We start from the raw sequence: 6,000 nt of genomic DNA, 5'->3' as shown, positions 1-6,000 counted from the left end.
CACTCCCATTACAAACCTCACAAAAGGGAAAAGTTCCTCCATGGGTCCATGGGGACAGGAGGCTGAAGAAGCCTTTCAAGGTCTTAAGGAGGCATTGTGCAGGGGTCCAGTCTTGGTCACGCCTGATTTTAAAAAAGAGTTTCTGGTACAGACAGATGCTTCAGCTGTGGGGTTAGGAGCAGTCCTATCCCAAATCGTCAATGGAGAGGAGCACCCAGTTGTGTATCTGAGTCGAAGGCTGACCGCAGCCGAAGAAAGATATAGTATCGTGGAGCGGGAGTGTCTGGCCATCAAGTGGGCACTCGAGGCTCTACGGTACTATCTCTTGGGCCGTCGCTTTCGCCTCATTACCGACCATGCTCCTCTCACATGGATGTCTCAAAACAAGGAGAAAAATGCAAGGGTAACGCGCTGGTTTCTGGCATTACAGCCCTTTAATTTTTCTGTGGAGCACAGAGCTGGAAGACTGCATGGCAATGCAGATGCTCTATCAAGGGCATTCTGTCTTGCCGCAGACTGTGTCCGATCCCACGGGATCGAACAGAGGGGGGGAGTATGTGACAAAGTCGATACCCAGGAGGTAATCGATTTGTCCCAGGTTGTGTTGGATGGGAGGTACATTCCACCTGGGATCAGACGCTACATCCAGTAGCAGCTCCGGAATAAAAAGGTTTTGGCTGTCTGTCACATGGACAGAGGTTAATAACCTTACTTGGGTCCGGAGCTGACCAGATGCAGAGTGGGCGGGCGCATCTGGTCGCCAGATCCTGGGTGGATCGTTTGCTCTGTGTATGTGGGCTTCTGCTGGAGTCAGGACACACAGGGTTAACAGAGCAGCTTTGAAAGGCTGGAGTAGGAGGAGAGAGAGTGGGTGTGACCAGCAAGGTCTGACAGTCTGCTAAGAAAGACTTCACGTTTGAATCCAGGAAGCTGGTTTTGCTCTGGAGAGAAAGTGCAGGCTGCACATGGAGTTTGGTGTGTTCCTGATATTGAAAGCTGAATGTAAGCTGCTGGCCTGGACTGGCCTTTTTGTTTTCATTTGAACTGTACTTTACAAACTGCCAAAAGACTGCTGTTTAAGAAGCCTGCTGTCCAATAAACTGTTGTTTGTTTTGGAAAATACACCTGTCTGTGCTGCTATCTCCCGCTGAGTACTCACCATTTGCAGCTGATCCCTCACAGTAGGCACTAGGCAGGTAGTAACTGTCTTTATAAAGGCAGGCATAGTTAACAACAGCACATGCAGCAGCCACTTCATGTCCCCCTGTGTCCGACAATAGGGGCCAGGAACTCACCTTCCACCCAAGCCTGGTTGATTTTCAGGAAGGTGAGTTTGTCCACAGAGGCGTGGGAGAGCCGAGAGCGCTTCTCTGTGACCACGCCACCGGCCGCACTAAAGCATCTCTCTGAGAGGACACTGGAAGGAGGGCAGGATAGGAGTTCCAGGGTGTACTGGGAAAGCTTGCTCCAGATGTCCAGTCTCTTGACCCAGTACTCCAAGGGGTCCACGGGGCTGTCGGTGTCATTGAGCCCACTGGATGACCCCATATAGTCAGACACCATGGTGGTCAGTCGTTGCTTGTGCTGGTTGGTGGTGGATGCTGTGGCGGGCACCTCTGTTCTGGGCTGCTGCACTGCATACAGGCTCTTGCTTAGGCTCTTCAGGTCTCCGGGGCGCCAGTTGCTGCTGGTGGTTGTTGTTGTGCTGCTAGTGGCAATGGCAGGCACCTCTTGCTGGCTTGGCAGAGCAGTTATAGTGGGGGTGGAAGGCTGGGGGAATGCTTCCAGTAGTCTACGCACAAGGGCCTCCTTCAACTCCCTTGTGCGTTGCTCGGTGGTGGATGGCGTCATTAAGTCTCCCAGCTTCCCCTTCAGACGGGGATCAAGCATCAAGGTAATCCAGATGTCCTCCCTTGAACGCATCTGGATCACCCGGGGGTCCCTGCAAAGGCAGCGCAACATGTGCACAGCCATGGGAAACAAGTGGGCCCTGCCAGCAAGATCTTCCTCGTCCTCGCCATTGTCCCATAACGCATGCCTGTCCTCTTCCTGTGCCATGTCGTTGTCCTCCTCAAACCGCCATCCACGTACAACGCCTGCTGCACTCTGCTCCTCCTCCTCATTCAGGTTAGGGACCTCCAACTCTTCCACTACCTGCTGTGAGCCCTCCTCTGAGCTGGACTGTGCTGCCATCTGCTCCTGTTCTTCCAACTGCCTCAGGGCTTCATCCCCACGCTCAATTAAATTGTCCATTTCCTGCTCCAGTAGACAAACCAAGGGCACCCACTGGCACACAGAGGCCCGCTCCTCACTGACCATCTTGGTTGCCTCCAGGAAGGGACTCAGCACCAGGCATACTTGCTGCATCAGTGTCCACTGAGTGGCAGTAATCATGGGGACTTGCTGGTTGCTGGGGACACTTGGGTCTAGCATGTAGGCCCTAAGAGCCAGCCTGTGCTGACACAGCCGCTCCAACATGGCCAGAGTCGAATTCCAGCGAACTGGCATGTCGATGATCATCCGGTGTTGTGGCCTTCCATACTGCTGCTGTAAGGTGGACAAGAGTGAAGAGGCAGTGGCTGACAGGCGGAAAAAGCGTACCACCGCTCGGGCATCCTGCAGCAGCTCGCTCATCCCCTGGTAGGTGCGCAAGAAGCGCTGCACCACAAGATTGAGCACGTGGACCAAGCAGGGGATGTGCTGGAGGTTTCCCTGCTGCACTGCTGCCACCAGGTTGGCCCCGTTATCGGCTGCCACATACCCCACTTCCAGGCCTCTGGGGGTCAGCCACCTCCGCTCCTGCTTCCTGAGGGCGGCCAGGACGTTGTTGGCCGTAAGCCTCTCCTTCCCCAGGGTCACCAATTTTAAAAGGGCTTGGTAGTGCCGAGGCTTGGCGCTGCTGCTGCCGAGGCGGGCTTGCTTTGCGGGTGCAGAGGGAGTGTCGTGACAGGACCCTTCTGCATCCCCCCTGATCCCGCGTGGTGGCACCACTAGCTGGGCTGATGCGCTCTTGTCCTCCCTCCCTTCCATCAGTGTCACCCAGTGGGCCGTAAAGGACAGGTAGCGACCTGTCCCAAATCTGCTACTCCACGAGTCCATGGTCACGTGGACCCGCTTGCCCACAGAGTAGTGCAGGGAACGGGCCACGTTTTCCACCGCAAACTTGTGGAGTGCTGGGATCGCGCTCCTGCTGAAATAGTGGCGACTGGGGACTTGCCACTCGGGGATGCCAAATTGCAGCAGCGTCCGCATGGCGCTCCCCTCCTGCACCAGGGAGTAGGGATGCAGCTGTGATGCCATGGCCCGGGCCAGCAAGCCATTTAGTTTGCGGATCCGCCTGTGGCTTGGAGGCAGAGGCTTGGTCAGACCCTGAAAGGTGTCGCTCAGCAGGGTCTGACGACGCTGGGATGCAGGGGAGACAGAGGAGAGAGACGAACACTGGCTGCCAGCCTCAATGTCTGTGTCCTGAGTAGCCGAGGTGGAAGAGCGCTTGCGTGCTACTACTGCTGCTGCTGTGGGGGATTCACGACCCTGAGGGAGGGATGATGCTGCTGCGCTGGTGGGCCTTCTGCTCTCAGGAACCCCTGCCAGCAGTGCCTGCTTCCTCTTAAAGTCCGCATACTCGCGGCAGTGGCGGCTTCTCAGGTGGCCCTGGAGGGATGAGGTACCCATCTTGCTCAGACTTTTCCCACGGCTCAATCTTTTGCTGCATAACCTGCACACCGCATACCTTTTGTCATCAGTACATTCCTCAAAGCAATCCCACACTGGTGACTTTAATTTACTGCGGCCCCCACTAGCAGAGGGTGCAGCGGAGCAATGTGTGGTAGTAGTTGCCGGGGGTTGCATGGTGGTGGTGCCGGCTGAAGCAGTGTCCTGTCTACTTCCTCCACGCCCACTGCTGCCGATGCCCCTGCCCCTGCCTGACATATGGCGATATCCTTGCCTAGGCTGAGGTGACTCGTCATCCTGCTCTGCCTCTGACCATTCTTCCACGGACTCAGCAGGCTGCACATAGTTAGGGTCCACAACGTCGTCATCATCAGCAGCATCATCATAATCCAGCTCTTCCTCTGACTCCCCCGCCTCCTCTTCTGTCCCTACTTCCCCAGACACAGACCCCTCTTCTTCATCACCAGAACTCAACAACGCTTGTGATTGTGGCCCGATCTCAATCTCTGCCACATCAGTCCCCAGTAAGTCCTGAGCTTCTTGCATCAGCAGGTTCCCAGAAGCCGGACTGAGGGACAGAACGCTGTCATCCTGGGAGGGCTGCTGACCAGTGGGTGCTGGGGTGGATGTCACAACAAGTGTGGGACGTTGGCTGCTGCTGCTGCTGCTGCTTGGAGTGGTGCTCACAGTAGAGGTCTGGGAGGAAGTCATGATGTCCATGAGTACGTCAAGTTCCATTTGCTCAACCACCACACGGGGACCAGAAACTTTAAAATATTTGGACAATGGCGTCAGCTGACTCGGCCCAGGCTTTGCTGCCCCCCTTTCTGCTGCATCACGACCACGTACAGCTGGGCGTCCTCTCCCTGGACGTGGAGCAGTCCCAGAAGTGGCTGAGGCAATTGAACTCCCTTTCCTCTCACCCCGCAAAACCCTGCCAGACATGTTGCTAGTAATGAATCACTGGATGCAGTGGGCACAGTACAAGGTCACTGAAGGATGCACCAGGCACAGCACAACGGCACTGAAGGATGCAGTGGGCACAGTACAAGGTCACTGAAGGATGCAGTGGGCACAGCAGTGGGCACTGGATATACAACTAGGTCACTGAAGGATACAGTGGGCACAGTACAAGGTCACTGAAGGATGCAGTGGGCACAGCAGTGGGCACTGGATATACAACTAGGTCACTGAAGGATGCAGTGGGCACAGTACAAGGTCACTGAAGGATGCAGTGGGCACTGGATATACAACTAGGTCACTGAAGGATGCAGTGGGCACAGTACAAGGTCACTGAAGGATGCAGTGGGCACAGCAGTGGGCACTGGATATACAACTAGGTCACTGAAGGATGCAGTGGGCACAGTACAAGGTCACTGAAGGATGCAGTGGGCACAGTACAAGGTCACTGAAGGATGCAGTGGGCACAGCAGTGGGCACTGGATATACAACTAGGTCACTGAAGGATGCAGTGGGCACAGTACAAGGTCACTGAAGGATGCAGTTGGCACAGCAGTGGGCACTGGATATACAACTAGGTCACTGAAGGATGCAGTGGGCACAGTACAAGGTCACTGAAGGATGCAGTGGGCACAGCAGTGGGCACTGGATATACAACTAGGTCACTGAATGATGCAGTGGGCACAGTACAAGGTCACTGAAGGATGCAGTGGGCACAGTACAAGGTCACTGAAGGATGCAGTGGGCACAGCAGTGGGCACTGGATATACAACTAGGTCACTGAAGGATGCAGTGGGCACAGTACAAGGTCACTGAAGGATGCAGTTGGCACAGCAGTGGGCACTGGATATACAACTAGGTCACTGAAGGATGCAGTGGGCACAGTACAAGGTCACTGAAGGATGCAGTGGGCACAGCAGTGGGCACTGGATATACAACTAGGTCACTGAAGGATGCAGTGGGCACACAAGGATGTCACACTGTGTAATGAGATGCTCAAATGCCAGCGAGCGAGCAGTGGGCACTGGGCACGGCACAAGGTCACTGACAGAATGAATGAACAGCGCTGGCAGAGAGTGGCGGCGCCGGCGGTGTGACTGGCTGCCTGCAAATAGTACAAGTGTATAACTGTCACTGGAATATACAAGTGAACACTGCAGCTGCACTAACCTGCCTGCCTGCCTGCACTACACACAGATAATCCCCACTCCCACTACACTGCAGCACTGAACCTGCCTGCACAGTGCACTACACACAGTTAAATAATCACTAGACTCTCACACTCCCACTACACTACACTGACTACAACTAACTACAGCAATCACTCACTGACTAGCTAACTGTGTACAGTATAAGAGCAGTGTTAGC

This window comes from Hyperolius riggenbachi, chromosome 1, assembly GCF_040937935.1.
Source record: "Hyperolius riggenbachi isolate aHypRig1 chromosome 1, aHypRig1.pri, whole genome shotgun sequence".
In the NCBI taxonomy this organism is placed as follows: domain Eukaryota; kingdom Metazoa; phylum Chordata; class Amphibia; order Anura; family Hyperoliidae; genus Hyperolius; species Hyperolius riggenbachi.
This window is presented reverse-complemented; position numbering follows the sequence as displayed.